At 41.8% G+C, this 19,472-nt stretch overlaps 1 pseudogene; it reads left to right on the forward strand.

The window, feature by feature from the left end:
- The first annotated feature begins 636 nt into the window (after positions 1–636).
- LOC101615448 overlaps positions 637–19,472 on the forward strand; it is a 111,473-nt pseudogene continuing 92,637 nt past the window's right edge.

Below are 19,472 nucleotides of genomic sequence, written 5' to 3' on the forward strand. Positions count from 1 at the left end.
TTAACCAGGATTTTACTTCAGCAATTGCACTATCGTTACTCCAATGCTGGCTCTGAGCCACACGGTTGGGACCCAGGTTTTCTTACAGCTACTGTGTGACTATGGGCTTTGGAGCTGTAACTTCTCTGGGGTTATGTCTATTAAGCTGAAAAATAAGGATAACAGTAGTGTTTTCTTTTTTCTTTTTTGATTTTTCAAGGTAGGGTCTCATGCTGACCCAGGCTGACCTGGAATTCTCTATGTATGCTCAGGGTGGCTTCGAACTCATGGTGATCCTCCTACCTCAGGCCCTCGAGTGCTGGGATTAAAGGCGTGCACCGCCATGCCCGGCTCTTTTTCTTTCTTTCTTTTTCTTTTCCTCATAGGGTTGTTATGAAGATTGAATGAGAGAACACTTGTAAAGTGCCTGTGGGTAATCAGAGCAAGGGAGCTGCCGTTGTTTCTGGAATGACATAGAAGTGCTCTGTCGTCCCCCACCCCCTTTACAGAGAATATGCTGGAGCAAATTAACTTGTAAATTGTACAAAACTCAAATGATAGCGTCAAACAAAGAAGGCTGACACGTACAATCTGCCAACTGTGGAGGCCACCGCGACAAAACGTGCTCTGCAGAGAGCCACGTCTGTCCCACCCATTATGTCTATTGTGTCAGAGCTGCAACTCCGTGCTGACTCAGCCCAGGCGGGCAGTACTCACGGCCGAGCTCATGTGCTCAGAATTGATGTGACCATGTTTCGACATCCTCACAAGCAGAGTGAAGGGGAAAAGGGTGATCAGAAGGTTCCTTGGGGCTTCATCGTGACCAACTGGCCCAGGTGCCTGCAGCTCACCTCCATGACTCCAAGTGGTCAGTCCAACCCACAATGAAGGTGGATTGGGGAAATCTCTTTTGTCCTTTGGTCATTTGGGAACAAAGAACGTGTCCGTTTTTTTTTTTTTTTTCTCCCATAGAGAGCAATTGATTTGAGGTGATATTAACCATTCAGTTGGTATTTCTTTATTTTTATTTATTTATTTGCAAGCAGAAAGCGAGAGAGAGAGAGAGAGAGAGAGAGAGAATGGGCACATCAGGGCACAGTGCCACTGGAAATGAACTCCAGAGGCATGCATCGCTTTGTGCATCTGCTTTTCCATGGGTACTAGGTGAAAGGTTAATGGAGCACCCAGATTCATTTCACTGTACATGTTTCTTGGCCTCGGGTCCAATAAGGAACATTTGTTACCGGCTGAAGAGATGGCTTAGTGGTTAAGGCACTTGCCTACAAAGCCTAAGGACATAGGTTCAATTCCCAGTACCCACTTAAGTCAGATGTGTAAGGTGGCACATGTGTTTGAGTTCATTTCCAGTGGCTAGAGGCCCCAGTGTGCCCATTCTCTACCTGCCTCTTCATATCTCTCTCAAACAAATAAATGAAAAACTTTTCAAGAAAACTACCTGTTACACAGAAACCACTGTCTCAAGACCACAAAAGCAAGCCCATGACCTAAAGATAGACAAATGTGACCTTAGAATTCTAATTACCTGGCAGTCCACCAAGAAAATAATTAAGTGAGGAAAATAACCTTGTTTCTGTTTGGTGTCCTCTAAGCCACATTTTTGCTTACATTTTCCTAACCCTGATCCTATAAAAAGAAGTTGATATGTGACTGGGGCACTGTAGCCTCAAACCCAGGAGAGATTTTCAGTCTTTCTCTGGTCTTTACTAAAGAATAGTCCGTTTCTCTTCCTTTTCACGTTGTCCCGTAGGTCCTGGTCCAGATCCTGGTCCAACATTGGGGAATCGAACGCAGGTAGTCTAGCTTTATAGGAAAGTGACTTAACCACTAATCTACCTCTCCAGCCCCTCAGATGGGATTTCTAGAGGACATTTCTCTTAGCCACCCTGTCCCCCAGCCCACAGGATCAGTATTGCTTATGTTAACCACCTGATCACCTCACCCATCACAAACACAGAACTGCACAGACAGGAAAGGTTTCAATCCTGTTTTCAATTATCTCTTTGTGTTTCTAATTGTGGAAATAAATTAGAGGACATGTACTGTCCTACTATTCTGAGCCAGCGAATCTATTGTTTTCTTGTTAAAATGGCACTCATTGTGGTTGCCATGGAAACCTGGAAGGTACTTAGACTGAATTGCCCAATCTATTTTTTTTTTTCCCCTGTAAGTGATTTTCTTTGGCTGATAGTGGAGAACCTCCTCAAGAAAAGCTATTATGTGTATGCTCACACCAATTATATTTGTACTGTGGTTAGGAAAATCCATATAAACTGATCACCTAGCAAAGTTAATAGCTCAGTCGGCTTGAGTTTTTCCAAAGCAATGACATAAGACCTAGATTATTTTGAAAAAAAAAAATTGCTTGCTTTAAAATGTGACTATGAGGCTGGAGAGATGGCGGAGTGGTTAAAGACACTTGTGTGCAGGCCTGGTGGGTTCCATTCTCCTGTTCCCACGTAAAGTCGGATGCAAAGAGTGGCACATGCATCTGGAACTTGGTGACAGTGGCAGGGGACACTGGCATGCCTCTCTCTCTCTCTCTCTCTCTCTCTCCTTGCAAGTAAATTAATAAAAACATTTTAAAAGTGAATGTAACATGTACAAGATAAAATAAAATTTGGATATCATTATATTCTATGTGTATGCCTTTATAAGATCAGTTTCCTGTAACTTGTTTTGGAGAATTGCTTCTGGTTCATTGTTAATCCAGTTAGGAAATTTCATGGAAAGCAGATGGGTATTCCTGGACTATATCTGCATGGAAGTGAGAGAATCTGAATCTTTCTTCTCTCTCGCATAAGCTGCTAGACCCTCTCAGAGTTGGTGCTTTAGCTTGGATTTCAGTCTGTGTTCGAGGGGAGACTTGCAGCTTCGTTGCACAGTTGAGAAGATGAGGTGAAGATACACAGGCCATGTTTTCTCATTTGGTGCCAGGAATACAGATCAAGTCGGAGATATCTCACCGGGAATTACCTACGCTCTCCACCCCCTTACAGAGAAACTCCTCCTGGGTCATGAAGCAAGGTGTTCGGATCAATTTGAATGATGGACTTGGCAGAACCTTAGCAAACTTTTGTGTCTTTATGGTATGTTCGTGTTATCAGGGACAATCGCTGTTCTAGGGAAAGCCTGTTGCAGAAAAAGAACCTTCTGCAGACATTTTACACATTCTTTCATCATTATGGAGGTATCTTCTAAGTACCTTGTCAAAAACCTTATTCCTCCAACAAGGTTTAATTACTCCATTGGTTGGATGATTGTGTAGGGATGGGAGAGAACCCCATAAGAATATTTGTTGGCTCTCTGTGCTCATGAGTTTTGGAGTCTGTACAACTAAGCATCATTGAGGTGGAATGTGGCTGCTCACTCAACCCAGTGCATGCTGCACCACATCTTTGTGATTGCGATCAGAGTGTGGTCACCTCATCAGTAGCACATTGTGCTTAGGAAGAAATAAATACTCTTACGAATCTTTAGCTCAGTTACTCTTCCCCACTATTAATGTGGCTTATATTGTGAACCTTAATTAGTCATTCTAATAAAACTGAATACAGAGTAAATGAAGTTTAGGCTCCCATAGTTTGTGTAAGCCTTAATTATACCACTTACTATATTTTATTACAATTGTTTATGTAAATCTATATTCATATATTAAGCAGTTTATAAACAGGGTACAAACCAAGACAACAGCTTCAAAAGTCACAGGTGGTAATCCTCTGTACAAAGCACATTTAGGCCAATCTCTTGTTCAAGGCTTGTTTAGTTTCTTCTCTTTCCCCTGTTCTGAGCCAAATGGCAAGAATGTTTTCCCTTCCCATGATGCAATTGAGCTGAAATCCGCGACAGCAGAAGTTCAATGTTGTAAGTGGTGAACTTCCACATCTATCATTCATCCAGGTCTAGCACACAAGGGCTCCGTGATCCTCTTGAGCTGACATTTAAATAAAATCTGGATTCTTGAAGGCAATGGCTTCAAAGCAGAGAACTGAAGACACATAATTAAGACAAGAGACTCAGGGGCTGGAGAGATGGCTTACTGGTTAAGGCGCTTACCTGCAAAACCTAAGAATCCTGGTTCGATTCCCCACTACCCATGGAAGCCAGTTGCACAAGGTGGTGCATGCATCTGGAGTTCATTTGTGGTAGCGGGAGGCCCTCACATGCCCATTCACTCTCTCTCTCTCTTTCTTTCTGCCTCTGTCTCTCTGACTCTCTCTGAAATAAATAAATAAAAATGAAATATTTAAAAATAAAATAGAACAGAGGCTCTGGGAGAGGGTTCTGAGCAGAGGGAAAAGCAGATGCGAATGGTGGCTTATGGAGGTGTCTCAAGTCACTGTATGGAGCACACAGTGGAGACATGGATCTGTTCCTTTTTCTATAGATGATCATACATTTAAACGAACTGCAGTATCAACATTTTTAAAAAATATTTTACTCATTTTTATTTATTTATTTGAGAGTGACAGAGAGAGAAAGAGGCAGAGAGAGAGAGAGAGAGAGAATGGGTGCACCAGGGCCTTCATCCACTGCAAATGAACTCCAGACGTGTGCGCCCCCTTGTGCGTCTGGCTAACATGGGTCCTGGGGAATCAAGCCTCGAACCGGGGTCCTTAGGCTTCACAGGCAAGTGCTTAACCACTAAGCTGTCTCTCCAGCCCGTATCAACATTTTTGATCTGAGATTCACAGGCTGAGCTAACACCTAGGACAGGCCCTGACTGTATCACTTGTCAAGGTGTCTGGAGCCTGAGTGCACCTTCCAGCACATCCCAGTATGACCCTCCTGGGGTAGAATAAAGCTCTTCTCTGGGGCTTCTTATAGACTTCAGGTTGTTCACCCATTACTCCAGATGTTGAATATATTTTGGGTTCTCAAGAGTCTGCTTATTCAAATGCTAGTTAGGCAAGGGCTTAAACTAATTATCCAGTATTTTAAAATACGATATCATAGGGATGCCTAGATTTGAGGAGACTGCAGAGAAGTGTGGTTTGAGAGTCCACTCAGAGAAATGTGGTTTTGCCTCTCAGCTCTTGCCCCTTGCGTACAGGCAACCTCCCTGCATGGTTCCTTTCATCTGCTAGGCAAGTGTAGGTGTCCTGCCAGGACACTGTGCAGGGATGGAGGAAGGCAGTGCTTATTACCTGGCATCATCAACAAGTAATCATGAGGAAGGCGAGTGATCTGTAAAAGCCTCAGCAATGTTATTTGTTTAAGCAACTTTAGTGGAACATAATTTACATATAATAACAGTTACCCATTGGATCTGTACAAGTCAATGCATTTTAGTATATTTAGAGTTATGCAATCCACACCACAATCTTACCTTAAGATTTTCCCATCATGCTGGGTGTGGTGGCGCACACCTTTAATCCCAGAACTAGGGAGGCAAAGGTAAGAGGATCACTGTGAGTTCAAGGGTAGCTTGGGCCTACAGAGTGAATTCCAGGTGAGCCTGGACTAGAGTGAGACCCTACTTCAAAAAAAAAAAAAATTTTCCCAACAGCTTAGAATAGTTTTAGACCTCCTTTTTTGTGACAATGGATTCCTAATTATGTTTAGGAAATGTTTTATTTACTGTACCAAGATAATCAAATTTGTTGAATAATTATATGTTGTCATATTGTGATAGTTATTAAGAACATTAATTTTTATGTATATTATAATTTCTAATAACTCATTTGGGAATGCACTTCTAATATTGTGCAAAGCACACTGTATTTAACTTATGTTGCTATTTTGGGATTTTTATATTTGATTTTTCCAAAGAATACATTTTAATTTGATTTCCTCCCAGTTTCATTTTAGACATTGAACTAGACATCTCAGCTGATATTTGTTGGTACTATTACTTAGAAAGGTTGATGGAGGTGATTTCCCAAGCACCAGAAGCTTCTCCGTTGGGTCTAGTGCCAAGACTTAGTGATCTCTTAGACTTACCTCTGAAAGGTGCTTTGAAACCAAGATGAAGAAACTAAAAATCATTTAAACACAACACAGGAGGGATGATGCTTACAGACTTAAACTAAAAGTTTCAGTGAAATCACCTGAGAAAACCAGGTGGCTCATTTTATAGGACAAGTATAACTATATTAACCAGTAGTAGAACACACACTCATTTTATTTATACCTTCGCTTATGTACCTAACTTTGCACAAGCACCAATGATGTCCCGTGCATGGAAGATGCTATGTACTATACAGATGGTCAAGAAGACTTAGACATTGTTCACAATCTCAATGAGTTTCTGTGCTGGATAGGGTTTGTATTTATCAGGCTCACTAGGTCATATTTTGTCTGCTAGCAAAGTTTGTTTGGGAGATGGCTGTATGCATTTACTTACTCTGTCACCTTAAGTTGCTTTGCTACCTTACTAACAGGAAGTGGCTTATTATATAGCAGAGCTGGTACAATGTAAAAAACCTGAAACATTTATCATCTGGCCCTTTATATAAAACTTGGCTTCTGATGGAGCAGTCAGGCTGAATGGTGAAGTTGTGTTACACATGCACACATGCACACTCACAGTGAAATATTATCCAGTCATAAAAAGAAATCCTGCAATTTTCAATAGCATGGATAAATCCTAATGGCATTATGCTGAATTAAATAAAGAGAAATCAAAAAATAGTATATTATCTCTCAGTTTATAGAAACATAATATCATGGTGATTTTCAGGGTCTGCAGGGGTAGATGGGAAGAATAGAGAGATGGCAATCAAAATACAGACTTTTATAAATATAATAAAGTTCTGAAAAAATCTAATGTACAGTATGGTGACTGTAGGTAACATATACTTGGAGCTTGTTAGTGAAGTAAATATTAAATGTACTGGCCCAAAGAAAGAAAAAACTTAAAAATTAGTAGTAAGATGAGATAACTGACACATTAGCCAGTTGTGATAATTGTCTTAAACATACAAATACTTCAAATTATCACATTGTATGCCCTAAACATAGTTATACCAGTAACAAAGCTGGAGAAAAACAGCTTGCTGAGCACAGGACTAGAGCAAGCCACTGCAAAAATTTCCTCTTCCTACTTGCCCAAGCATAATGACATGGAAAATTTTTGGTAGAGATTGGATAATAGTAATGTTGCTTCTTAAGACAGAGCTGATTAGATGGCCCATGTCACCTGAAACCCTGATGAGATGGGGCCACTGAGGATCTGAGGGTTGCAGTGTCCCTTGCAAGATTTGGAAGGAATCAGAGTGGTGTGTTGGATTGGAGATGCCCACTGAGTAGGTGGGTGCGTGTGTGGCCCTTGCTGGGAAAAACATCAGAGTACGGTAAGTAAACATTGTCCCAGTGATTACATCAGCTGTAGATGGCTTCACAAGACAAGGAAACATTTCCTATTAGAGGAAAAATAGTGTGAAATAGAAGCTCTCAAAAAAACTGCTTTCAGAAGGAGAAGCAGCGATTAACTTCACTTACCACGTGAAGGCAAGGTGCTGTTTGTATCCCCTGACTTGTTTACTGTGCAGAGCAGGGCTGTGGTGAGGGCAACTGCTGTTATCACCCTGTTTGATGGATGGTGAATCTGAAACAGAAAAATTAAGCAGCTCACTTCTATCCCCATAGCAGTGAAGCCAGAAAATGAATATATGAATGCAAGCAGGGACAGGGTCATGGACTCAAAGGAAAGTGACCAGAGGAGAAGACTGGGCATTTATCCAAGCAAGAAGGTGAGCCAATAAAATTAATGGCAGCTTGAGCAGGAATAGTCAAAAATAGGAAGGCTCGGGCTGGGAAGATGGCTTAGTGGTTAAGTGCTTGCCTGCGAAGCCTAAGAATCCCCGTTCGAGGCTCAATTCCCCAGGACCCACGTTAGCCAGATGCACAAGGGGGCGCACGCGTCTGGAGTTTGTTTGCAGTTGCTGGAGGCCCTGGCACACCCATTCTCTCTTTCTCCCTCTTCCTCCCTCTGTCTGTCCCTCTCAAATAAATAAATAAAAATAAACAAAAAATAAAAAATAAAAAAATAGGAAGGCTGCGTACTTATACTTAGGTGTATCTATGGCTGCTACAAATAAATGGAAGTGCTGAATTTTCTTTTCAAAACATCTATTATTTATTTTTTTATTGTGGGAGAGAAGGAAGGAGGGAGGGAGAAAAGAGAGGCAGAGAGAGAGATTGGAATGAATGTTCATGCCCAGGCCTCCCCCGCCCCCCACTGCATATAAACTCCAGATGCAAGTATCACTTTGTACATCCAGCTTTACATTAGTACTGGGGTATCAAATCTGGGCTATCTAGTTTTATACTTTTAACTGGTAAGCAATCTCCCCAGACCCAGAGTGATAAATTTTCAATTCAAGTTATATGAGCTTCCAGGACTGTGCGCTGTTACGATCAGGTTTGCAGTGCTGGCAGAAATCATCCAACCAAGAGCATCTTTTGGGAAAAAGTGGTATTTATTTTGGTTTACAGACTCCAGGGAAAGCTCCATGATGGCAGGGGAAAATGATGGCATGAACAGAGGGTGGACATCAATCACCCCCTGGCCAACATCAGGTAGACAATAGCAACAGGAGAGTGTGTCAAACATTGGCAAAGGGAAATTGGCTATAACACCCATAAGCCTGCCCCCCAAAATACATTGCCTCCAGGAGGCATTAATTTCCAAATCTCCATCAGCTAGGAACCTAGCATTCAGAACGCCTAAGTTTATGGGGGACACCCAAATCAAACCACCACATTCTGCCCTTGCCCTCCATAAACTGATAACCATTCATGATGTAAAATGCAATGCATTCAGCCCAACTTTAAAAGTCCCCATATTTTTTATCAATCCTAATAATGTTAAAACATCCCATAACCCAAGGTCTTTTAACTGAGCCATAATACTAAAAATCACTCCCCCCCCCAAACCCATCATGGCACAGAATACACATTCACACTGCAAAAGATGGCATTGGGCATAGCAAAGAACTATTCAACCAAATACAAAATTTAAAATAGGGCAAACATCAAACTCTGTAGTTCCAAGTCCAACAACTTTAGTCAGTGACAAATCTCCAATTCTGATAATTCTAACTAGCAACAACTCTCTGGAGTTCCAACTCAATCCCTCCATCTTGGCTACTCATAGTCCTGGAAAACTTCATCCCGGGCATCTCCACTGGGACTCTGCTGCAACCCACAGTCCATCCTTACAGCTCCATCAAGTCTCCATGCAGGTATCCAGAAAACCTGCTTCACACTGCCCATGACCATTTCCAAAACACAAGACCATGTTGCAAATTCAATGACCCTCTCTTTCCTGCACTTTTTATACTTCACAGTACCAGGTGGGGTGCCAATTTGTTAATCCGCGGGTGCAGGATAAAGAAGACTTTGAAGAACAGGACACTCCTTGAGCACTCAGGCCCCTTCAAAAGTGTCTACGTTCTTCTTGTTGCTCCAGTGAAGGTCAGCTGGCCCAATCTCAAAGGTTGTATTCTCTTATATAATTGCAGCTGAACAGGCAGAAGTCTCAGCCCAAATATTTCACTGAGATCTCTCCACAGAGGAACATGTTCTAGTTTAGAATTACATGTAAAACAATTTCTTTTTCTTTTTTTTTTTTTTTTTCGAGGTAGGGTCTCTAGCTCAGGCTGACCTAGAATTCACTATGTAGTCTCCGGTGGCTTCAAACTCATGGTTATCCCTCCTACCTCTGCCTCCCGAGTGCTGGGATTAAAGGCGTGCACCACCATGTCCAACAACAATTTCTTTTCTGCATTGTTTTGTGGAATACAAATCCATTTTGCCCATTCCCATTTAAAAATAGAAAAATAAGTTTCTTCTTTTTCTATTTTTTTTTGTAGGATCTGAAACATTGGACTGGAAAGATACATGATTGTTAACAAACTGTTATGTTAGACATTGCAAACTTTCCAGGAATGATAGGAAAGAAAAGTCTAAGAAACATTCCCAGATCTGGGCAAGTTATGTTACAGACTCAATTTGATAAGAGGAGAAGGTGTTCATGATACTACAGGTTTATGACATGTACCTACACCCACAAAACTGTGGCTTTCCCCAAAAAAAAATTTAAGTTATTCATAATGAAGAATTCTGCATAGAAAAACATCTGTGACTTTATTTTCATGTCAATGGGCTTACTTTATATTAATATTAAATTGACACTAAGTCTAATGGGATAATTGGGTCCTTACATTGTTAAAAGTTCTTACAATCTAAAATTTTTTTAATTATTTTAAAATTTTTATTTATTTGAGAGAGTCACACACACACACACACACACACACACACACAGAGAGAGAGAGAGAGAGAGAGAGAGAGAGAGAGAGAGAGAGAGAGAGAGAGAATGGGTGTGCCAGGGACTCCATCCACTGCCAATGAACTCCAGACACATGTATCACCTTGTGCAGCTGGCCTATGTGGGTCCTAGGGAATCAAACTGGGTTCCTTTGGCTTTCCAGACAGGTGCCTTAACTGCTAAGCCATCTCTCTATCTCTCCTTATAGTTTTGTAAAGTCTTTTATTTATTTTGGTGGTACCTTGGATTGAGCATAGGACCTTACCCATGCTAGACTAGTACTCCACCACTGTGGTAGTTTGAATGGCTGTCTCCCAATAGACTCAATTTTAGTAAAGCTTCTTGAATTTCCAGCTGCCTGGCTAGAAGAGGGTCACTATGGGACGATCCTAAGGTCCAACCCTAAGTTGTATTTGGGGGCAGATCTGAATTCCAGTCCAAGATATGTAGAGAGCAGTCAGCTCTGCTTGCTGCTTAGCTGCTGTTTTTTGCTCTTGGTTTTGGTGATGGGTTTTCTATGTTTTGCTGGCCTGTTTATACAGATCCATACACAGAGATAAAACAACTGCACCCGAAAGCAGGCATGCTCTGGAGACCTCAAGCAGAGCATTCTGCATACCTTAGGCAGCTGGAGGTCTAAAGCTTTAATAAACTCTTGAAACTACTGGGAGAGATCTTTTCAAACTACCACACTGTGACAACCACTAAGCTCCATCCCCAGTCTGTGATTTATGGCTTTTAAGAACAATACAGATTAGAATTTTCTTATGCCTCTGTGAATGAGAAAAGTCAAAATGGGAAAACAAGGACTTTTTTCAAAGATAGAAAGGAGTATTTCAGAAATTTACAAAGGTAATAAGACAGCTAAAAATTTCTATATGAATTACTGTTTTCATGGCTGTGATAAAATACACAATGAAAAACAAGCTAATGGAGGAGGGCTTTATTTCTGCTTATAGTTTGAAGCAATACAGCTCATCATGGTGGGGAAATCATGGCAGCAGGACTATGAGGCAGCTTGTTACAGGCCGTCCACCCCAGGAGGCAGAGAGCTATGTGTGCTCATGGTCTCCTTACTGTGTCCTTTTTCTACTATGTGGGACTCCAAGCTCTTGGCATGCATGGTGCATCTTCCCCCTCATTTAACATGATCTAGAAAGTCCCTTGCAGACATGCAGAGAGATTTGATTCCATGGTGTGGTGGTTTGATTCAGGTGTCCCCCATAAACTTAGGTGTTCTGAATGCTAGGTTCCCAGCTCATGGATATTTGGGAATTAATGCCTCCTGGAGGGAGTGTATTGTTGGGGGCAGGCTTAAAGGCTTTATAGCCAGGTTCACATGCCAGTGTTTGGCACACCCTCCTGTTGCTGTGGTCCACCTTACGGTGGCCAGGGGGTGATGTCCACCCTCTGCTCATGCCATCATTTTCCCCTGCCATCGTGGAGCTTCCCCTCAAGCCTGTAAGCCAAAATGAATCTCTTTTTCCCAGAAGCTTCTCTTGGTTGGGTGATTTCTAACAGCAATGCGAACCAACTGCAACACATGGTGATTTAAAATCCCATCAAATAGACAATATTAAACATCAGAAATTCAGAGGAGGGCTGGAGAGATTGGTCAATGGTTAAACTGCTTGCCTGCAAAGCCTAATGACTGGTGTATGATTTCCCAGTACCCATTTAAAGCCAGATGCACAGTATGATGCATGCATCTGGAGTTCATATGCAGTGGCTAGAGGCTCTTGCATGCCCATTCTCTCTCCCACTCTCTTTATCTCTCGTAAATAAATAAATAAAATACAAAAAAAAAAAATCAGAGGAACTGGGCATGGTGGCGCATGCCTTTAATTCCAGCACTCAGGAGGCAGAGGTAAGAGGATCACCGAAAGTTCGAGTCCACCCTAAGACTACATAGTTAATTCCAGGTCAGCCTGGACAAAAGTGAGACCCTACCTCTAAAAACAAAAAAGAAATCAAAACAACAACAACAAAAATAAAATAAAATAGAAAGAAAAGAAAAGTGATATAATGGAACAGGAATGAGCCAAGCTGAATCTCCAGCCACATGCTGACCAGCAAGGAGAGGGGAAACAGGAGTTTGACCCAAAAGGTGATCCAGGCTGCTTTGGTGCACATAAGCTTCTAGTCTTATCCTCAGGATAACCCCTCAGCTTGTACAAGCCTCCAATCCTCTTTCAGGTGTTGATGAGGCACTGTTCCTCCAACAGCAGTGCAGAGAAATCCCCTTTTGTCACTCTGTGTGACTCAGAGGGTGGTGACTATAGTTTACAACTGAGCTACTCTCAGGGAACAATCACAGATCAGGGAGCTAAAAACCTGCCTAATTAGCCACGGAGAGAAAAATAACCTTGGAAGGAGTTGTACTGATTGGAAAGGCCAGATGTGATTGAGACCGTGTTCCTTTCTGAAACCTCATGGGCTGGGTCTCCACTCTTCATTTCTCTTGGGATTCTTTCTCTTCCGAACACTCCTCACCAAATTGCCTGTTAAGCTCTGCTTCCAGCATTGCCGGCTTTTTCTAGGCAAAGTTTCAAAACTTTTCCACGTTCTTCCCACAGACCGGTTCCAAGGCCCAAGAATATCATAGTTGGCTTCATCACAGCAGCAACCCCGTTCTCAGCACCGATTTTCTGTAATAATTGCTTTACTCACTGCTGTGGAAAAGTACCTAAGAAAGCAACGTAAGGAAGGAAGTATTCACTTTGGTTTGCAGTTTGAGAGTAGACAGCGTGTTGTGGGACAGAAGGTATGGTGGAAAGGCAGGATTCTGGCTGCAGAGGCTGGATCTGGCCACACCAGATTTGTAGTCAGCAGACAGAGAGAGATTAGCATTAGCGAGCATTCGTTCATCTTGTTTTTCCATTTGTTCAGTCTGGGACCCCACTTCATTGATGTTATTGCTGCCCATATTCAGGGCAGATCTTCCCTCTTCGGATAAACCTTCTAGAGACACATGCAGAGGTGTGTTTCCGTGGTGATTCTAAATGCAATCAAGTTAACAGTTTAGACCAACCATCAAACTATATGGGTTTATATATCAAGGACACCAGAGCTCAAGCAGCATTTCTGGTGTTATGATGTAACCTGGATTTTGCTAAACAGTTTTGCAAGCGCTGGTTATGACTTATAGGCCGACAGCTTAAATTTTCAACATGCCCACAATCTGAATGACAACTGGCCCATGTTGATAATGACTAACAGTACTATCTAGTCAAAGCTTTTGAACACCTAAGAAATAAAACCGTTCTCTCTTTACCCTTTGAAACATCTGAGATACTGCCGTTTCCTCTTTGGGTTACAGACGGTGATATCCTAAAAGCTTTGAACCAGCTGCTTTGCCCCTTTGGTGCAAATTCCCATGGCAGACAACATAATTTGCCAACCTGTGGTTACTTTTCTTTTCCAGCTTGGTCATGCCAAATGGATAATGCACAATAGAGATCTTCATGGTGATTTCAATCTCAGAGGTCAGAAAACAAATGGACATGGGGGGAACAAAGAATGTGAATTAAAATCACATTCTACCTGTCCTACATGGTTTAAGAATGAATGCTTAGTGTGCTAAAATGAACTGCTGGTGAGTGCTAGGGAATAAAGTATCTCAAAAATGTATTGGTTTAATGATTTTTTTTTTTAAGTTATGGTGTTCTCAATGACCACTGCTATTATTTGACTAAATTTTCACCTCTTTTAAATCTGATGCTCAAAGAAACCTAGCTGGAATGAATATAATTATTATTACTTAAAACAATGAGTCAGGTTCTCATCTTTACGTCTGGGTAGCAAAAGTGAATCAATGAAAGGGTGGAACTTAGATTTTTATCATTTTCAAAGAAATTCATTGTTGGTGATAAATTTTAGAATAATGGTGGGAAGTTTGAAAACAGGTGACACTTTTTGTTCTATTAAAAAACTAGCTTAGGAGAGAAGACTTATAAATAGTCTTGTGCATACTAAAAGATAATTTATTTGCTTTCACTATTTGTTTTTATTTTTGACACTTTCATACAGGTATATAATGTGTTATAGTCTTACTTCTCACAAGTACACTCCCTCAAACCTTTCCTATTCTACCCTCCCACCCAAACCTTTCCCTTTCTTCTCTCCAATTAATCCAAACTCTACTTCATGCTTTTATATATGTACGTATGTGTGTGTACACACACACACATACATACATATATTGGGCTGGAGCAATGGATTTAGCAGTTAAGACACCTGCCTGCAAACCCAGGTTCAATATTCCAGGACCCAAGTAAACCAGATGCACAAGGTGACGCATCTGGTTTGTTTCCAGTGGCTGGAGGCCCGAGGACACCCATTCTCAATCTCTCTCTCTCTCTTTCTTCCCCCTCTCTTTTCTATCTCTGTCTCTTTCAAAATATTAATTAAATGTATTTTTTATTTCAGAGAAAAAAAGAGAGAGAGAGGGAAAGAATGAGCATTCCAGGGACTCTAGCCACTGGAAACAAACTCCAGATATATGTGCCACCTTGTGCACCAGGCTTTACATGGGTCCTGGGGAAGCAAACCTGAGTCATTAGGCTTTGCAGGCAAGTGCTTTAACCACTAAGCAATCTCTCCAGCCCTCATGCCTTTTTTATCCTTTTGAGTTTAATTCATTGCTCGCATGATCATGAATGGGTGTGAGAATATTTACTGGTGTATGGACAACTAACCAGTGGCTCTAACGCAGAAGAATATGAATCCCCTTCTCCTGGCAAAGAAGAGAAATGCACATAACTCTAATCATCTCTAAAAATGTTATAATAGGGAGTTTCAAAGTTTCATTTGATTACACTAAACTGCAGCCTTACCCTTTCTGCCCTTTATTAAGCCTTCATGCTGAGACGTATCCCCATAGCTGAGTCTGCTATTTCTTCATGCCAGAGAACTGTCTTTGGTTACCTCCTTAATACATTTTTTTCTTTCTAGAAAGAAGGTGTGTCATTCATTTATAAGCACCCTCCTGCTCTCATCTTTGAGGTTCTTCTTTTCAGCTTGCAGTTCAAGCCCCACATCCTACTCAGTGCTCTCATGGTAGGAACGCCTACCAGCTTGGAGTATGCCTGGTGGTGCGTCCATATGATGCTATGATGCTTCCTGATGAGCCCATCATTGCCACCTGCCTCTACCTTTTGGTTATTTAGCTAGCACCCTAGGTTGGGTGGTGTCATGGTTTGGGTTGTGCTGAGAGTTCACATATTGCAGTCTGGGGAGTGGTAGGAACTTTGAAAGGTGGTGCCTAGTGGTCCTTAGACCATTAAGAGTGTGTGTGTATGTGTCTGTGAGAGAGAGTGGCGGGGGGGATTAAGGTATTTATCATGTGACATTTTCTAAGTTTCCTTAAGAGGACATTTAAACTGGATTCAGCGTAGTACACTCTTATCTCTGACACCCTATTTCTCTCTGTCACCACTCAGGCCTGCACATTTCTACCATGATATTATGGCATCTACCACCATCACCAGCAGCAGTCAAACAAATTGGGCTATCCAGTCTTAAGCTCTGAACCTCCAAACTGTGTGCACTGGGGCCTCCAGCCAATGCAACCAAACTCCAGATGAATGCACCCCCTTGTGTTTTTGTGCAACATTGCACGCCTACGTCACTGTGTGTCTGGCTTACGTGGGACCTGGAGAGTTGAACATGAGTCCTTAAGCTTCACAGGCAAGCGCCTGAACTGCTAAGCTCTCTCTCCAGCCATGCCCTATCATTTTTTCAGGAATGGGGGTTTGAGATACGGTGTCACTCAAGCCCAGGGTGATCTGGAACTCACTCAGTAGCTCAAGGCTGGCCTCAAAGTCCCATCAAACCTCCTATTCCTCAGCTTCCTGAGTGTTGGGATTCAAGGTGTGTGCCACCACTCCCAGCCCAAAGTCTTCTTTGAGCATCTTTCTCTGTGGCTCAGGCTCGCTTCAAACTCGTGACATTTCTGTTAAGGGTTCTCAAGTGGACTTAGGTGCATGTACCACCACACTCCTGTTTGTTCTCTGAATGTGGCCAGCTGGACTCCAGCTCCTGCTGCCATGCCCTGCCATAATAGCATGTCTCTTCTTGAGACTGTAAGCCTGAGTAAAGGATAGACCTTTTATTTAGCAAGCTGCCTCCTGTCAGGTGGTTAGTCACAGAAATCAATATTATCATGCACCCATCAACAAAGTCTCAAGACCTTGAAAAGGAGAAGGATAGCCAAATGGTCTCATGAACACCATTCAATATGATGGTTACTCCAGTGAAAAGGAAGAGATTTTGACACAGAAACACAGGCAAGGAAAACACCATGTGAAGATGAACACAGATACTAGGGAAATGATACCAGAGACTGATGGGAAATTACTAGAAGCTAGGAGACAGACTAGTAACACATTCTCCTTCATGACCCCAGAAGGAAGCAACCTGCCAACTTCTAAACCTTAGACTTATGATATTCATAGTGATGGAAAAAAACTAATTTTTTTTTTCCTGAAGAAGCGTTTTGTTGTAGCCCAGGCTGATCTGGAATTCACTATGTCATCTCAGGGAAGCCTCAAACGCACTGTGATCCTCCTACCTCTGCCTCCCAAGTGTTGGGATTCAAGGTGTGCACCACCATGCCCGGCTGGGACAATAAATTCCTGTTGTTCAAAGTCATCTTTTTTTTTTTTTTTAACTTTGTAATAGCAAGTCTAAAAAGTTAATACAGGTGCTAATGATTGGAGGCTTGCAAACAGAAAGTGTTAGGCCTGGGGAAACAAACAAACAAAAAAGTCCTGTGTAAATACAGGACAGAGGTTAGAATAGTGTTAGTCACAGTCATCCATCTGTGACCACCGGATCTGACATTGATATGAGGGCCCTAGTCCATGCTGGTGTGAAAGCACACACTGGGAATGTGTGGCTATGGCTGTTCACATGGTGGCAGAGAAAGCAGAGAACACAGGTCAGAAGCAGGACTCCATCCACTAGGGACTCATGTCTGACAGCGGGGATCACCTCTGGGAGGTGCCATGGCCTCCAATCAGCAGAGCTCCCCAGCTGCATTCACGGGCTCCCTCCAGCAAGCATCCAGGCTGGAGCCTGTGCAGACATTCCAGATTTGAACCATGGTAGTTTACTTGAAATTTGAAAGGTGGTTGCTTCTAAGAGTTCTGATCTGTGTGCATGTGCACACACACACACATACACCCCAAAGTATGTGAAATGATGGATAGGTTAATTACCTTGATTGAGGTTGTAATTTCATAATGTATAGTATATCAAGTTGCTTCTTCATATACTTTTTCATTACATATATTCAATAAGGAAGATATAATTTATGCAATCAAAGCCTCTTGGGTTACCAGTGAATACTTGAGGTCCACAAAGTTCAGATAGACTGATGGATTAAGGTCATGTGACTGGCGCAGAGCCTTGTGGAGATGAAAGTGCCTGTGTTTCGACTCTGGTACTGAGGCTTTCATTGGCCGTGTGGCTACCAAGTCCGTGCATGCGGGGACACAGTTCTGACATATGTGTACGAGGATGATCGGGAAACTTGGAAAATGAGCGATGAAAATGCGCAGCCTTTCTCCTTATCTGAAATTAACCTCACTGAAATTGTATTTTAGATTAACTTTACTATTGCCATTTTAGAAAAAAATTTCTAAGTGACTGTCTGATATCAGTAAGATTTGATCCTCTAATGTGCTTTTCAGGGCAGGGGGCCCTTATCATTGTTTTCCAAACCACCTGTCTGTTAATACATAAGGGGTACAGATGGAGCTCCTCTGTCTCTTTCTCCTCTCTCTGTCTCTCTCTCTTGTGCATGTGTGTGCGTGTGCGTGTGTGTGTGTGAGCAGGACGTCAGAGAGCTGGCAGCTTTTGTGCTCTCCGTCCCACACAATACTCCTCTTCACTTGCTAGTGCAAGCAGGCAGAGTGACCTTTCTTTTACTTGGTTTAGTTGAAAGGTTCTTTCTCCTGCCCTGCATCTCCTCCCATGAAATTCAAGGAAGCTTGAAAATTTACTGAATGCATCCTCAATAAGGGAGGGTCAGACATTTCTGGAGCCATAGGTCAAGACAAAGTCTGACTATAAGAAACATAATTATTTTTTATATCGTGAAGTTGACCATCTTCATTTGTGTGTGTCACTTTTCTTGCATGTGAAGGTGTGTGTGCACACATGCCATTTAGTAGGTGTGGGGCACATGGGTGTACATGCACATGTGGAGATCAGAGGTCAACATCAGGTGCTGCCCTCAAATGCTTTCCACTATATCCTTTGGGTCTCTCACTGAAGCCAGACTTTCACCGTGCCTCTCTCCCTCAAAGTCTCTTTTATTTATGGATGAAGAGAATTCCATTTGTATGTACCACATTTTCATTATCCATCCACCCACTAATGGCCATCTAGGTGGATATTTCCTTCCTATTTTGAGGGAAGCAGTAAGCATGGCTGAGCAAGGGCCTCGGTAGTGGGATGTAGAGTCAATTGTATACATGCCCAGAAGTGATATAGCTGTGACACATTTTATTACTACCCTCAGCTTTTTGAGAAACCTCTATACCGATTTATGTGATGACTTTACCAGTTTGCACTCCCACCAACAGTAAATAAGGGTTCTTCTTTTCCCTCACCAGCATTTATTGTCATTTAATTATTTTTTTTTTCATGATAACCATTTGATTGGAGTGAGATAGAATCTCAAAATAATTTAACTTCCCAAATAACTAAGGTTGTGAAAACACTTTTAAAAACACATATTGGCCATTGTGTTAATTGTGCTGAGGACTGTTTAAGTCATTATCCAATGTACTGATTTGAAGATATGTTTTGTGGTTGTATTGATGTTTTGTTTTTTTTTTTTTGCAGTTCTTTATATATTCTAGATATTAACTCACTGTGTAAACTATAACTGGCAAAGGTTCTCCCACTCTGGAGGCTACCTCTTAACTCTGGTGAGTATTTCCTTTGCTACATAAAAGAAACTAGTAGTTTCAGTGTTCAGAGTCTTCTATTTAGGTCTTTGTCCCATTTTATATTGATTTTAGTGCAGGAAAAGAGATATGGATCTAGTTTCGTTGTTTTTCTTGTGGTTATGCAGCTTTCGCCACACCTGTTGTTGAAGATGATAATTTTAGGGTTTTTCTTTTTTTTCCTATATAGGTTTTTTTGATACCTTTGTAGTTGAAACTAGGGGGTTATTTCTGGGACCTCTACC

Source organism: Jaculus jaculus, chromosome 7 (genome assembly GCF_020740685.1).
Source record: "Jaculus jaculus isolate mJacJac1 chromosome 7, mJacJac1.mat.Y.cur, whole genome shotgun sequence".
NCBI classification, from domain to species: Eukaryota; Metazoa; Chordata; class Mammalia; order Rodentia; family Dipodidae; genus Jaculus; species Jaculus jaculus.